The sequence below is a fragment of the Lathyrus oleraceus genome, chromosome 2, assembly GCF_024323335.1.
Source record: "Lathyrus oleraceus cultivar Zhongwan6 chromosome 2, CAAS_Psat_ZW6_1.0, whole genome shotgun sequence".
In the NCBI taxonomy this organism is placed as follows: Eukaryota; Viridiplantae; Streptophyta; class Magnoliopsida; order Fabales; family Fabaceae; genus Lathyrus; species Lathyrus oleraceus.
Window position 1 is genome coordinate 191,195,130 of NC_066580.1, and position 16,460 is coordinate 191,211,589.

The 16,460-nt window shown below is 34.0% G+C and overlaps 1 pseudogene; it reads right to left on the bottom strand.

The window, feature by feature from the left end:
- Positions 1-123: 123 nt before the first annotated feature.
- Positions 124-15,334, bottom strand: LOC127118819 (dihydropyrimidinase-like; annotated as a pseudogene).
- Between the last annotated feature and the right edge of the window lie 1,126 nt (positions 15,335-16,460).

The following is a 16,460-nucleotide window of genomic DNA, read 5'->3' on the forward strand; positions in this document are numbered from 1 at the left end:
CTAGATCGTTAGATGAAGAGTAGTTTTCTATAGTTTTCTATAAACGAGCACAAACAAATCAAACCAAATCAAAAGAGGCAAACCTGAAGAAGGAATTTCATCCTACTCATCATGACACAAACATAGATTCAAAATAACATTGGGTAAACAAAACAAAATACCTAACAAAATCAATTTGAAATGAATAAAAAGTTGTTAGTTACTATCTAAATGACATCAAGATTGCGATTTTCCTCGTTCGTTCAGCATCGATGGCTTCTTGGGTGTTGTTAATGAGACGAAATAGTTCTAACCGCATCTCACCAAGCTCAATAATTTCATTCTTTAATGGTAAGCGTGTTTTCTGCAGTGGTGAGGGAGTATGATGGGGTGACGATAGTGTGATCATGTGAGGAATCTCATCATCTAAGAACTCTATCTTTTGTTTCTTAATCAGCATTAAAATAGATGAAGAATAACTCACAATTTCCATTGTTTGCGTCATCTTCGATCAACCGAATCACTAGGGTTGAGGCAGGACTCCACACTTCAAACTCAGCCTGACCCAGGAACCAGTTGTCACCCAACATTTTCACCCTTTGCCCATTTCCATTGTTCCAGCAGGCCCTCGAGCCAATGACACTCATCCACTCGTAGTTGGGTTCAAGAACGGATGGTGCTTCCAATAGGGTAGACCGCAGGCTGCTTCTGTTCTTGAACACTCTAGCAGCTTGTTGAGCATGATCCAAGGCGTCCCTGCATCACTTTCTAAATCTCATGGAACCGATCACAGCAAACCAAACTTCCTACCATTTCCTTTCTGTTTAATCATACTCATGAACATAGCATGACACGGCAAAGGTGTGGTACCTACAAAAACTCTGACGGTCAAGTTATGAATTCAAAATAATATTGTAAATAAAAGAACATAGTATCTTAGATATTCTCCCGCAGATCATGACAAGTTTACAATTGCATATTCAAATATTGAGAAAGATTATCCATAAAACCATAACAAGGGTATATTAAGTCAATCGGTGCAATTTTTCTTATAGATTGCAGAAGGAGATGGATAATTTTAAATGAACTGTAGCAATGTTGTATCGAGTAAAGCTGAGACAATGACAAATCCCTGCAACCACATTTGAAGGAAGACCACTTCACCAAATTAGTACAAATCAGAAAATATGCAGGATAACTTTCTACCTACATATTGTAACCACATTGAAGTAATAATAAAAAGATTTTGGTAGTCATAGTTGCAAATTACTGGGATCTGAAATGAATTATAAACAATATGCAATTTTTCAAGTTGATGTACATCAATATATATTAAAGACACAGTTACCACATATGGGTAACAATGACCAGAACACGGCACTGGAAATTTCATATTATAGATTTCAAACTTTTCTTTACGCACTAATTAATAAATTAACCTATACAATACGGACATGGGACACGACGGTGACACGTCAACACCAATAATAATTTGAAAAAATTAATCAATTGAATGTGGATGTGTCAGTGTCAGGAACCAACACATGCCTGACATTGGACACACCTTTGATCGGAGGTGTAGGTACTACAAATCAATTAACAAATTTATGTGATATAATTTAAAGAAATGCATGAAACTCTATATGAAAAATAGCTGGGATGCAGACCGAATTATACTTCCAAATCAAAGGCTCCCTGCATCACTTTCAATTCTCATGGAACCGGTCACCAATTACTATAAATTCAGGAAAAATAAACTGAACAAGTGAACTAAGGCAGCCAAATTTAATATGGAAGAAATATTGAATTTAGACAAAGAATAAGTTCATTTAATCATTGCATAGTTCAAAAAAGACCTGAATAATATCTGAGAAAATGTTCAAGTCAAGAAAAGGCTTCACGATTTTATAAAACTTGTACATTAATAAAGTAAAGCGTGGACAGAAATTAAATAAAGTAAAGCGTAGACAGAAATTAAATAAAGTAAAGCGTGGACAGAAATTAAATAAAGTAAAGCGAGACAGAAATTAAATAAAATAAAGCAAGACAAGTAAAATAAATAAAAGCGATAAAATAAAAAGTGACTCAACTCAATCTCACTAAAGTGAGATAACCCCCCGATGTGACGGATTACCCCCTGGTTGAGGGCTGATGAGTCATAACTTCTCCTATAGCGCCCGCCATGTGCAACGCCATGTGTATAATATTTGCCGAAAAAACCTCATTTTTGGTTTTTTTGCTTCGTTTCTTCTAAAAGGGTCCCGAAAGAGCTAAATATCTGAAAACAAAATAAAAGAGAGCATAATACAAACAAAATGATAATAAAGTCCTAATAAACATGTGAAATCCGAGTCAAAAATACGGTGTGATTCAGTGTGATCAAATTCTCCCACACTTAAATCTTTGTTTGTCCTCAAGCAAAATTCTTTATAGTTTATGCAAGAAAAACAGTATCAACTAGAGTTAATTCAAGGCAAAAAGACTTATGGTGGGGTAATGCGATCGTAGGCTTCTTTTCGTTTTCTTCAAGTCCTTTTCATTCAGGTGCAATCACATTAAGCCCGTTATCCGTACATACTCATAGTAAAGTGACCGGTTAGTGATTATGATTTTAAGCATGGGGCTCTGGTACATAAGTTGGTGTAACCCCTTTATTTAACCCAATTTGCAGTTGTGGGGGATTGGATCGTAATCCACCCTACCAAGTTCAGCACCAGATACCTCTGAACCAACCAACAATAGGCATATTCTTATATATATATTTTTTTTTATTTTTCTTCTGCATGTTTCGCATATGTCTTTATTTTACTGGGTTAAATGACCGTGTGAGAGTCACCTAGCCTGAATTTTCATATGACTTGAGAACAAAGCAGGAATTTTTTTTGTAATCATTCACTTATTTTCATCGGTCCCCTACGTAGAGCATGCTTAAGCCGGAGCTGACTGCAAGGATAAACTACTTAAGGACTTATTTGGAACAAAAATTGGGATCACAACATATGGGATATCGGGATCGACTCTTATAATCATGAAGCCTACGGTGTTAAGACAATACCGATTTTTAGAAAAAGTTTTTCCAAATCTTTTACATCCTGTCATAAACCTGTCTTATGGCCTGAATACGGATACACTACACAGATGACTCGTCAAACACATGTTATTTTATTGAAATAAAAAGCAAACAACTAAAAATGCACAAAACATACTAAAAATAAAGAAGAGCAATAAAAAACGATAAAAATCTCCTCCCACACTTAAATCGAACATTGTTCCCATTGTTTCGATATGAGATAGGGTAGGAATAACCTGAAAGAAAGAGAGAAAGAGAACCATGGGTGATCACCGGTACCGTCACCGTCACGAGCATTTACTTTAACAAATATTGTAGACTTGAAGACACGAGGAGGAATTGGGTGAAGGGGGAATAAGGAAACAACAAAATTAAGTGAGGGATATTGTTGTTAAGGATAAACGAGGGCATGAGGTTTATAAGGTAACATGCCATATTAGCATAATATCCCCCAGAACCAGAATGGAACATTACCATAGAGAAGTAGGGTCCAAGCGGTTCCTACAAATCAATCCACATTACCCCACCATACTTAGGCCTTCTTTTCGTTTTCTTCAAGTCCTTTTCATTCAGGTGCAATCACATTAAGCCCGTTATCCGTACATACTCATAGTAAAGTGACCGGTTTAGTGACTATGATCTTAAGCATGGGGCTCTGGTACATAAGTTGGTGTAACCCCTTTATTTAACCCAATTTGCAGTTGTGGGGGATTGGATCGTAATCCACCCTACCAAGTTCAGCACCAGATACCTCTGAACCAACTAACAATAGGCATATTCTTATATATATATATATATATATATATATATATATATATATATATATATATATATATATATATATATATATATATATATATATATATATATATATATATATATTTTCTTCTGCATGTTTCACATATGTCTTTAGTTTACTGGGTTAAATGACCGTGTGAGAGTCACCTAACCCGATTTTTCATATGATTTGAGAACAAAGCAGGAATTTTTTTTGTGATCATTCACTTATTTTCATCGGTCCCCTACGTAGAGCATGCTTAAGCCGGAGCTGACTGCAAGGATAAACTACTTAAGGACTTATTTGGAACAAAAATTGGGACCACAACATATGGGATATCGGGATCGACTCTTATAATCATGAAGCCTGCGGTGTTAAGACAATACCGATTTTTAGAAAAACTTTTCCCAAGTCTTTTACATCCCGTCATAAACCTGTCTTATAGCCTGAATATTCAAAATGCACTGTTTTCTTTGCTCACAAATTTTTTTTGGTAAGGTTAAAGAAATGGAAGAAATATGGATACACTACACAGATGACTCGTCAAACACATGTTATTTTATTAAAAGGAAAAGCAAACAACTAAAAACGCACAAAACATACTAAAAATAAAGAAAAGCAATAAAAAACGATAAAAATCTCCTCCCACACTTAAACTGAACATTGTCCCCAATGTTTCGATATGAGATAGGGTAGGAGTAACCTGGAAGAGAGAGAAAGAGAACCATGGGTGATCACTGGTACCGTCATCGTCACGGCATTTACTTTAACAAATATTGTAGACTCGAAGATACCTGGAGGAATTGGGTGATGGGGGAATAAGAAAACAACAAAATTAAGTGAGGGATATTGTTGTTAAGGACAGGCGAGGGCATGAGGTTTATAAGGTAATATATTAGCATAATATCCCCCAGAACCAGAATGGAACATTACCATAGAGAAGTAGGGTCCAAGCGGTTTCTACAAGATGCATATTTTTACGTCCGGCTACCCCATTTTGTTAAGGTGTATGAGAGCAAGATGTTGTATCGAATAAAACTGAGACGATGACAAATCCCTGCAACCACATTTAAAGGAAAACCACTTCAGCAAATTTGTACAAATCAGAACATATTATAAACAATAAATTAACAACAATAATATGCAGAATGACTTTTCACCTAAAGTCCCAATAAAAAGATTTTGGTTGTCATAGTTGAAAATTACTAGGATCTGAAATGAATTATAAACAATATGCAAATTTTTAAGTTGATGTACATCAATATCTATTAAAGACACGTTTACCACATATGGATAACAATGACCAGAACAAGGCACTGGAAGTTTCATATTATGGATTTCAAACTTTTTTATACAATACGAGCATGGGACACGAGAATGACACGTCAACACCAGTATTAATTAAAAAAAAAAAATAATTTGAATGTGGTAAGTCAGTGTCAGAAACAAAAACCACGTGTCTGACATTGGACACACCTTTGATAGGAGGTGTAGGTTCTACAGATTAATTAACAAATTCATGTGATTTAATCTAATGTAATGCATGAAACTCTATATGAAAAATAGCTGGGGTGCAAACCGAATTATGCTTCCAAATCAAAGGTTCCCTGCATCACTTTCTATATCTCATGGAAAAGGTCACAAATTACTATAAATTTAGAAAAAATAAACTGAACAAGTGAAGTAAGGCAGCCAGATTTAATATGGAAGAAATATTGAATTTAGACAAAGAACAAGTTCATTTAATCATTGCATAGTTAAAAAAAACCTGAATAATATCTGAAAAAATGTTCAAGTCAAGAAAAGGCTTCACGTTTTTATAAAACTTGTACATATTAATAAACGAAATCAACGAATGAACCTGAATAATTTGTTGAGCACAAACAAATCAAACCAAATTAAAAGAGGCAAACATAAGAATATTACCTCTAAGGGCCTCAAGACTGACATGATCATAGCAAAGGTGTGGTACCTACAAAGTATCGGACGATCAAGTTAGTTATGGATTCAAAATAATCTTTAGTTAGTGATGTTGGTTTGATCACACTCTTGGGGTTGAGAACCTTCCTAAGTTGGAAATGACCTCCAAAGTTGTACCAATTGTATGCCCTGCAGCATCAACACCTTCATTTGTAACCTCAACTGCTGGCTCTCCCTATCAAATATGACAAGAAAAACAGTGAAATCAAAACACAATACAACCCTTGCCCGAATAATATAAAAAAAAAAGTGTCAGAAACAGTCCAATATTTATTATAGATTTGTGCAGTATTTACTATTTGTAACAAAACAATCACTTAGCATACATTCTAAAAACCAAATGAAAAGAGGCCATAGAAGAACATTACCTTAAATGACCACAAGACTCATTTTGATCTATTCATGACAAGAGCGTACATACCTTCCTACAAAGACTCGGACGAACAAGTTAGTTATCACTTTAAAATAATTTTGAAAAATAAAAAGAGTAACATTTTAGAGTAAACAAAAAGACGGAGTTATAAAAACGCATGATGTTAAGCATAAAAGAGTGGCATTGACCTTTATGGGAAGTCTTTTAAAAGAGGAAAAAGAACAAGATACAATTAAAAAGTCCTACTAAACCAAAATCCTATTTCTAGTTACCTTTAGAAAATACAAACAAGTTAAAGTAACTTTCCTATATTGTGAGAACCAAATCAAAAACGGAAATCACGATTTCAAACAAAATTCAAAGTTTACACTTTACTTGTACAAATTACAAAAGGGCAATAATTGTCTTATATATTACTGTCAAATAAACTTGTTTGAATAATATGTTGGGTCCATATGCATGAAATTCTGGTTTTCAAAAACTGAGTTTGTTTTTCTACATGCAACCTCAAGAGCCAGTACCAAACCAAAGCTAAGTTGAAAGCTCTCAAATTTTATATACCCAGTCCCCTCCCCGCCTTTTATTTTCTCTACACACCTTCTCCCATTTCTTTCGCAAGATCTCGTGAGCTTAATAGGCATTATGAAGAACAACTCAAATTTTCAATGTTTTGCTTCAACTTTCACTAGGGACACCAGAATTTATATTTGAGGCATGACTCCCCACTTCAAACACAGCCTGACACCCAAAGTTTTCAGCCTCTGCCCATTTCCAATGTTTCAGAAGGCCCCCCACCCCATGTCAATGAATCTCATTCACTCAGCTCGGTTGAAGACCGGACTGTTAAGCATGGCCAGCAGCTCAAATCAAAGGTAAACTTCCTACCATGCTTTTAAGATGTTGCGTTTCCATTCTGTTTCATCATACTCATGAGCATAGCATGACACACCAAAGGTGTGGTACCTGCAAAAACTACGACGATCAAGTTAGTTATGAATTCAAAATAATTTTGATAAATAAAAGAACATATTAATCACAAGCAGATCATAACAACTTCACAATTGCACAATCAAATAATAATAATTGAGAAAGAATGTCCATAAAACCATAACAAGGATATATTAAGTCAACCGTGCAATTTTTCTTATAGACGACACAAGAAGATGGCTAATTTTAAATGAACTGTAGCCATGCTGTAACTTCATCGAAGAAAAACCACTAAGCAAATTTGTACAAATCAGAAAATATGATTTTGGAAGTCATACAGAATGGAATCATATTCAGTAACTGTGAAGTTCCTCAACAAATTCATATGGTCCAGTATGAAATTATCAATAACTCATTTAAGTATCGAGAGTTTGTGCAGTTACTACCTCTACAGCTCCGCCAATATAGAAATATAATAATATATCTCCATAAATTATGTATATTAGAAAATATGATTTTGGAAGTCATACAAAACATCATATTTCAGTAACTGCAAAAAATCTGTTTCCTACAATAGAGAAAGACCCCGCGCATCTCTTCCCTCTTCGAGCCAACCGTTCACTTCCTCTATAAACGTTACGTTTTCAACACCGCCATCATGGCTAGTAACTAAACCAACAAGAATTCCACCAAGGGCATCGGAGATTACTGGATCTGAAATGAGTTAAAAACAATTTGCAACTTTTCAAGTTGATGCGCATCAATATCTATTAAAGACACGGTTACTACATATGGATAATAATAACCCGGACAAGGCACTTAAAATCTCTATATAATACAATTAACATATAGAATACGGACGCAGGACACGACACTGACATGTTGACACCAGTAATAATTTGAAAAAAATGAATAAATTGAATGTAGATATGGGTCGGTGTCGGACACCAGACATGCCGTTGATAAGAGGTGTGGATGCTTCAGAGCAATTAACAAAATTCATAATGTTAGTATTATCCTTCATTGTTTTCTGTTATCGTTTGAGAGACTTAATCAAAACAACTTTTGACATTTTTCATAAATTTTTTTGAACTAATTTTTACAGAGTTCTTCAAGATAGCTAACGAAAACAACTTATAACATATATAAAAACAATTTAAATTTATTTCATCTTTTGTTATAAAAATAGCTTATGCGAGCTTATTCATAAGCGCTTATTTTGATAAGCACTTGTGCTATAAGCTGCAAATAAGCTTTTTATCCAAACAGACCCTAAGTCATTTGGGAACAAAAGCACTTAAGGTCAAAATGGAAACAGTAAACAAGTAGGGAAGATTACTAAAATTAAGTTCAGTAAAACTTAAAACGTCACACTTGAAACACATCAATCCAAGGCTGTCAAACTCAGATCTCGGTATACGAGATATTTCTCCGTAGACTAATACAAAAGTAAAAAATGTTTAAAACATCTGCCATAATATGCAAACACAATGTAACAAGTCAATAGCATGTGCACAGTAAATGGTCAACATCTATCTTAGATTCTGTAATAAAGCAGACAAAAGATTATAAACTCGGCATTATAGAATCACTTTTTTTTACAAGTTTAAGCAAATGAGCTCACTCTCAATTAAGTGGAAGTGATTGACTATATGAGTGGCCCCAATTTTCTGTATGGCAAAGTAGATTCGATATAATTGCATAGCAAAAGAGTGGATTGTAAAGTGTTGTCAAGTTAATCTAATTATGGCTGCTATAATTCAAGTACAACAAGTCTTGTTTATACATTTTTCTCTATAAAAAAAACGAGAATATTGTTGTGCAAACGTAATAGTTTTTCTACAAATAGACTCTTAATGGTATCTGTAATAGCTTTTCTACAAATAGACTCTTAATGGTATCTCTATATGTTGTAATTGCATGCTTTCTCTACATAATCTGGAATACATTACAAGGATTGAAGTTAAGAACCTGATGTCCTGGCTTTCGCAATTTCTTCCATTGCATCAATGCTCATGACATGAACCACATACAAAGGAGTGTTTACAAAATCTGCTAAGCGAATAGCAGGAGCAGTTGCCTCTCCTTCTAACTACACATGTTAAGGTTCCAAGTCAAATAAAGAAATGTATTATGAGCCATACTAACAGGTATTTAGATTTTAAACTTCACAGTAATCACAGAATACAACAAAACAAAACAAGTAATCAATCTAATGATTCTGATCATGTACCAGCTAAATGAGATTCATCAACAGAGATAAAAAAAATTGATCAGAATGAATGTAGAACTAGAGTGATTACAACTTAGCAGCATGCAAATTTTGACAAGGGTAGCTAAAAGCAGATAATTTGGCTCAAGCATAAGCACCTAAATCCAGTGCACTGTGAAGTAAGTCGACTAAGTGTGATTGTCAGAGATGTAAAGGGGTGGCTGAAAAATGAGGAGAAAATATCATTATGACGTAATAAAATAGTCTAGAGTACTAGACGATGAAATGAAACCAGACATGATCAGTATCTGTATTCCATTATTCTCTTCAATTCTATTATTCAGTAAACTATTTATTAAAAAGAGCAAAAATGAGACTAACCACTGGAGGCCTTGAAAGAGCATGTCCCTTGGGTCCAGTTATTCCAAGCTCTATCATCTTCTTTTGCCCTTCATCCACAGCATCTCCGTTTTCTGCATGGACCATGGCTAAGGCACCGAGAGACTTGCACTTTTTAAGTCCTTGTAGAAGAAGCTCATCACCGATCATAAGAGCTCCTTTGTAAGCCATGAAAAACTTAAAAGAATTGATACCTACAATCAGAAAACAAAGATGTACTTACTACGTGAAATAAATTCCTCAGAGCCCTTCCACAGGGTTATTGCCTCATAATAAACCAAATTATCTAAAATGCAAAACGGAAGTAAAATTATAACCTTTCTCCACGTAACTCTGCAATTGACAAGACATCACCAACTAGGATAAAATTAATCTTATATAAAATTATTCAACTCCCTTCCCTCTAAAACTTCCAGATTGTAATAAAATTTATTGTGATTATTACTGTTAATATATTTTGAAAAAAAAAAATAATAATCTTTATTTTATATTTTTTAAAATATATTTAAACATATTTATATTAAGAAAACTTCAATTTTATTTTATTTTGACAGCAAGAAGACCTCAAAATGTATCACAAGTTCACAACATAATATATGTATGCTACTAACATACTACTATCAATTGCTTTCTCATAAAAACAAAAGGTTTTACTTGTCTTCTTTTGCTTTCTCATAATCAATACCAATATAGTAGTTAACTTTAATCCACCTATGAAGGTATATTTTGTGGTTAGCACATACAAGAAAAGATATTTATTGAGCAATATTATTTATAACCTTTTGTTCTTGAAAGTGATTGGAATCTATCAAACTCGTGAACATCTTGAAAAGCCTTTCATATCTAACTTGGTCTCAGAAATTTTACACTCACTTGCCATTAAATCACCTCTTAATTAAACTCTTTACTATATCAACCATCATAAACACTACTAAATAAAATAAAATAGCACAAAAACTACACACATAAAATTTACTTACGTATATCTTCGTCATCACTGAATGGTTTGGAGCTACTGATTTCATCAAGAGGAACAGAAAAACCAGTAAAAGAGAACGAGAGTCCCAAACTCGAAGCCCTACTAAGAGCGGCACCACTATTAACCTCATCCAACTCAACTTTCAAAGACGTTTGAGCGCTCCTCGCCTTCCTTATGTGTGTGTTTCTTCCTCCCGGCGACGCTCTCCTCGACTTCCTTGTAAGACTCCCCGCTGCCACCATGAGCTCCATTTCTCTTGCAACTGTTTCATCCCATTTGGTAATAGCCATATGGAAACCATAATCCATGCAAGACTTCTTCGCCTTCTTTTCATAGGCTTTGAAACCGGCCATTAAACTCCCATCAATTGGTATGGCAAAGTCAATGTGCATTGTCGTCCCACCAGCCAATACTGCGCGGCCTGGCCACTGAAGAAGTCATCCTTCGTTACAGTGTTCATAAACTCAAACTCTAGATGAGTATGAGGATCAATGCCTCCTGTTAGTAAACAAAAAGATGCAATCATATGGTATGTCAAAATCTGATGATGATGATGATGTCAAATTGACATCAAGATGGAATGTAAGAAACTAAATTCATGCATACAAGTGACATCGCTACGGTGATTCGTTTAAGAAGCATTTAACTATTGCATAGGTGTTAGAGTATCAACAACAATAGAACCCATCTTAGGTTGACTAAGTGGACTCAACTATGCCACAACACTTTTAATTAAGTAAATCACTCACTTTTCACACCAATGATGTAGTTCTTAAAGAACTTCAATTGGTCCCACATTGGTCTGCATAAGAGGGACATAGCGCTCCTTTGAATTTCACACACACTCTTCACTATTCTTAATTATTGCTAAGAATGGATTGCTTTTATAAGAATACATTTTCACCCTAGATATGAAGTGGAGCACTCCGATGGTAAAACCTCAAAGAACTAATAAGAGCCTATGAAATACCAATTCAAACACAAACACCAAACATGATATCAACCCTGACACGTAGGCATCAACAATAATACGTTGAAATGGAAGTGATCATTGATCGTATGTATCCACACGTGTCAGTGTCAGTGTCATATAAATGTTAGTCACCGAGACACACCTTCAACCTAAAGTGTCAAATATAAGCCAGGTTTTAAAAAATTGTCGCAACCGCATAGGTGTAAGTACTACATAGTTATAAACCCAGAAAGAATCATCATTGGAAGTGTTGTAAGATTAAAAATCAAAGGTCTAACCTGGCATAACAAACTTGCCAGTAGCATCTATGACACGCACCTCATCTCCAACCTGGCAATACCGAAATTACAAAAGTAAAAAATCCTAGGACAGAAAGCATAAAGTTGAATACAAAACCTGTGAAAACACTTTCTATTTTCATTTCTTAAGAATTGTGTTCATTTTAACATGATAAGTGTCTTGGAGTAAATAATTGCAAGTTAAGAATGATTCATTTGAGAAATAATACAGTGATAGTTGGATTAACAGCAACGATGACACCGTCTTCAATATAAACATCGGCGATTTGTTGATGGTGAGCATTAACCACAGTACCACCTTTGATCAACAACTTGGATGATGATGGAATTGAAGCTCCACAAGAAGAGTCTCCGTATCCGATTCCAGCTTCACAAAACTGAATTTCAAAATCCAAATTCAAAACTCGATGATAAGAGGTGTAGATATGGGTCGGTGTCGGACACCATTAGATATTTGCATTCTATTTCTAGCTACTCCTGGAAAATGCAAACAAGTGTAGTTAATTGTTTTCTGTTAATAAAATAAACAAAGCTTAGGAGATTGAACTAAATCAGATTGTTATATTAGAATTTAGATTCACATCATTCATTGATTAATACAACAGCTTCCAACAATTAAAATACAAACCCTATTCAAAATCAAACAATGGAAGAAATAATCTAAAGCCAAACTCATAAATAATCAAACGATCATTCATGAAGGAATAATTGAAATAGAAACAATATCAAAACATCAACATTAGCATGTATGCATTCTATAGAACATAAACAGACACATGAAAGATACATGCGGAACAAACAATCTAACAGTAAGTGCAACGACATAATAGGGATTAACTCTATTATTTTAATATTCACCAAACTCTTCCAAGTTATCCTCCTATAAAATCAACAAAACATTATCAATGTAAGCATTGAAAAGTAAATAGCTCACTACAAGAAAGCCAACAAAAAGTCCTTAAGACAAGTGAAAAAATGTTCAAATCAAAAAAAGGCTTCACATTTTTAGAAAAATTGTACATATTAATTCAAAAAATGAAATAAACGAATGAACCTGAATAATATGTTGAGCACAAACAAATCAAACCAAATCAAAAGAGGCAAACAGAAGAACATCATCTCTGATGACCTCAAGATTGTTTTTGATCTATTTATGAAATATTCATAGCAAGGGTGTGGTACCTACAATGTCTCCGACGATCATGTTAATAATGGATTCAAAATAATGTTGGGAAATAAAACAAAACCATCAAATAGTTCATCAATCTATAACAAATAAAGATAGCAATGAGTTAACACGCACTTGGTCAAGCATCCTTATCCCCAAAGCAGCTTTAGTACAGTGATGACATGTCACAGTAAAGTGAGCAAATCATGAAACCTTGGTAGGACTAACCACTCTCTGTCAAGAAAAATATAATACGGTTTGGTGTTGGGACTCCAGAATTACATTTCAAAATGAAAACAATACCACTGACACCAGTATGTATAATAAAAGAAAGTGTTAGAAATAGCTCAAAATAAACTGCAGAACTTAACCACTCACTGTATTCGGAAAGTAGCATTTCGCCACAATATTTGTGCAGTATTTATAACAAAACAATCACCTTGTGTATATATATAGTAAAAACAAAATGAAAAGAGGCAAACAGAAGAACATTACCTCATAAGGACCTCAAGACTGATTCTAATCTATTCATGACACGTGCATAGCAAGGTTGTGGTACCTGCCTGCAAAGACTCTGACAATATAGTAAGACTTGTGACATGAACAGACACTAAGAGTAACATTTTAGAGTAAAGAAATTAGCAAGACATGATGGAATTATAAGCATAAAAGAGTGACACTAACCTTTATGGGAAGTCTGTGAAAAAGGAAAAAGAACAACATACTAAATATCTTTCTATTTCAAGTTACTTTGTATGAATGCATTGTATAGGACCTAAACTGCAACCTGATTATCGTATGTAAGAAATGAGGGGGACAAATAATTTGATTGTTAGATCACACAGTAAGGGCAAAAACACAGATACATTACCTGAAGAAGGAGTTTCATCCTACTCATCATGACACAAGCATAGATTCAAAATAACATTGGGTAAATAAAACAACGTACCTAACAGAATCAACTTGAAATGAATAAAAAGTTGTTAGTTACTATCTAAATGACATCAAGATTGCGATTTTCCTCGTTCTTTTAGCATCGATGGCTTCTTGGGTGTTGTTAATGAGACGAAACAGTTCTAACCGCATCTCAACAAAGATGAAAAGTGTGGCCGCATTTCGGCATGATTCGCAATATTTCTCTTTCTTTGTAGTCCGCTAAACATATTACACACCTGTAGAAGCAAACTCGGTTATTTATCTATTCACTGGTTCCTTTTTTCATTAACTTATTAATCTATCACAGACCTGTCTAGATAAACAACTTATTTAAGCACTTATAACATCGTCGCTTATCATATAAAATAATTTTGAAGAGTGTTTATATCAATAGATAAGCTCCTATAAATCGATTCAACTAGGCCCTTAATCTATCATGTATCTGATACAACAACAACCAAGTCTTACCCCGTATCTGATGTTAACGAAAATATGAGGAACTTGTTCTGTATGAGTTAGAATTAATAAAAAGGACTTAACTGTGTATCTTCAATGGAACTGAAAGCCTCTTGATTGAACTTCAAAGTGGGGATTGCTTCAAGCAGAACTGGTTCAGGATCAGGGTCATTAACATGATGTTATGGCTATCAGAAAACAATGAAAAATCAAAAACTAAATCACCAAAACCTGCTAAGTTACAAAATTACATAAACCAGAAAACAGCTTATTTGCAGCTTAAAACCACAATCTCTTAATATTCTATGTAAATAGAATGCAGCATTTGCATCAGACTCGGAAATTAAAAAAACAACAAACAATTGCAGATTTCCTTATTCAACATACACTTCAAGTATTGGATCAGATTCATAATCTAGAAGTCCTCATAACCAAATAAAACTGAGATTATAGTATTGAAAAAGATTAATTAAAAAAAACAGAACAAAGAGTCCAAAAACAACAAAATAAAGGAGATGGAAAGTGGAATTACCTGTTCTATATCATATCTTGATTCAATCTGATACATCATCCTAGATTCAACACCACCTCTAAGTCTTCCACAAATGATTCTTGTACAAACAAAAACAATGAAAGTGGCACTCATGCCAAATCCAATAACAGTTGTCACTAAATTTGTCCCTGAACCCAACATCTCCAACCACCAAAATGAATCTCATTCACTCAGCTCGGTTGAAGACCGGACTGTTAAGCATGGCCAGCAGCTCAAATCAAAGGTAAACTTCCTACCATGCTTTTAAGATGTTGCATTTCCTTTCTGTTTCATCATACTCATGAGCATAGCATGACACACCAAAGGTGTAGTACCTGCAAAAACTCCGACGATCAAGTTAGTTATGAATTCAAAATAATTTTGGTAAATAAAAGAACATACTAATCACAAGCAGATCATAACAACTTCACAATTGCACAATCAAATAATAATAATTGAGAAAGATTGTACATAAAACCATAACAAGGATATATTAAGTCAACCGTGCAATTTTTCTTATAGACGACACAAGAAGAAGATGGCTAATTTTAAATGAACTGTAGCCATGCTGTAACTTCATTGAAGAAAAACCACTAAAGCAAATTTGTACAAATCAGAAAATATGAATTGACAGTAATAATGATAATGTAATCGATTTACATACTTCATTAAGGTTCGACAACCAATGGTTACAGTCACTAGAGTTTGTTGCATAGAAAGTCCCGTTGCATGCTTTTGTTATGTTCTGTAACACATAACATAACATCAATCATACGAATGTTGTTTGATTCAGTACAGTTCAAAAATCATGAGACTCTTAAATATTTTATTTATACCTCGAGTATTTGATCAGAGATCAGACCCATTCCGTGTGCAAAAGGAACAAGAGCATTGCCATCAAATTGTTCATCAGCAACAGGATTTACAATCAAATAACTCTACAAATTCAAATCCGTTTATATTTAAGCAACAAAAGTAAAAAAAAAAATAATAATGTATAATCACTGAATGGCAAAATATATACCTTGAAATTCCGTTTAGGTTTGATACCAGCTTCAATTCCTAAACAACATCAAACAAATAATAATGCATATTAGTTATTATTTTTCTAGTACATTAATTTAATTAAACATTTTCATGACATAACCACATTTATTAATACCTTGTACTACTTTATGAGCAAGAGTAGGCACATAAACTCCAGCATAAGATTCTCCAGCAAGGTATAAGGGGTTTGCAAGAAACTCAGGATATAATTCAAACCACTTGTTTGTTCAAAAATAAAGTAGATATGTTAACAATATGGCAAGAGCAATGATTAAGGAATTAAGGAATTGTTGATGCAAATCTTTTAGAAATTTTTTTCTTACTTTGAGGAGAAAAGTATGTGAATCAGTCG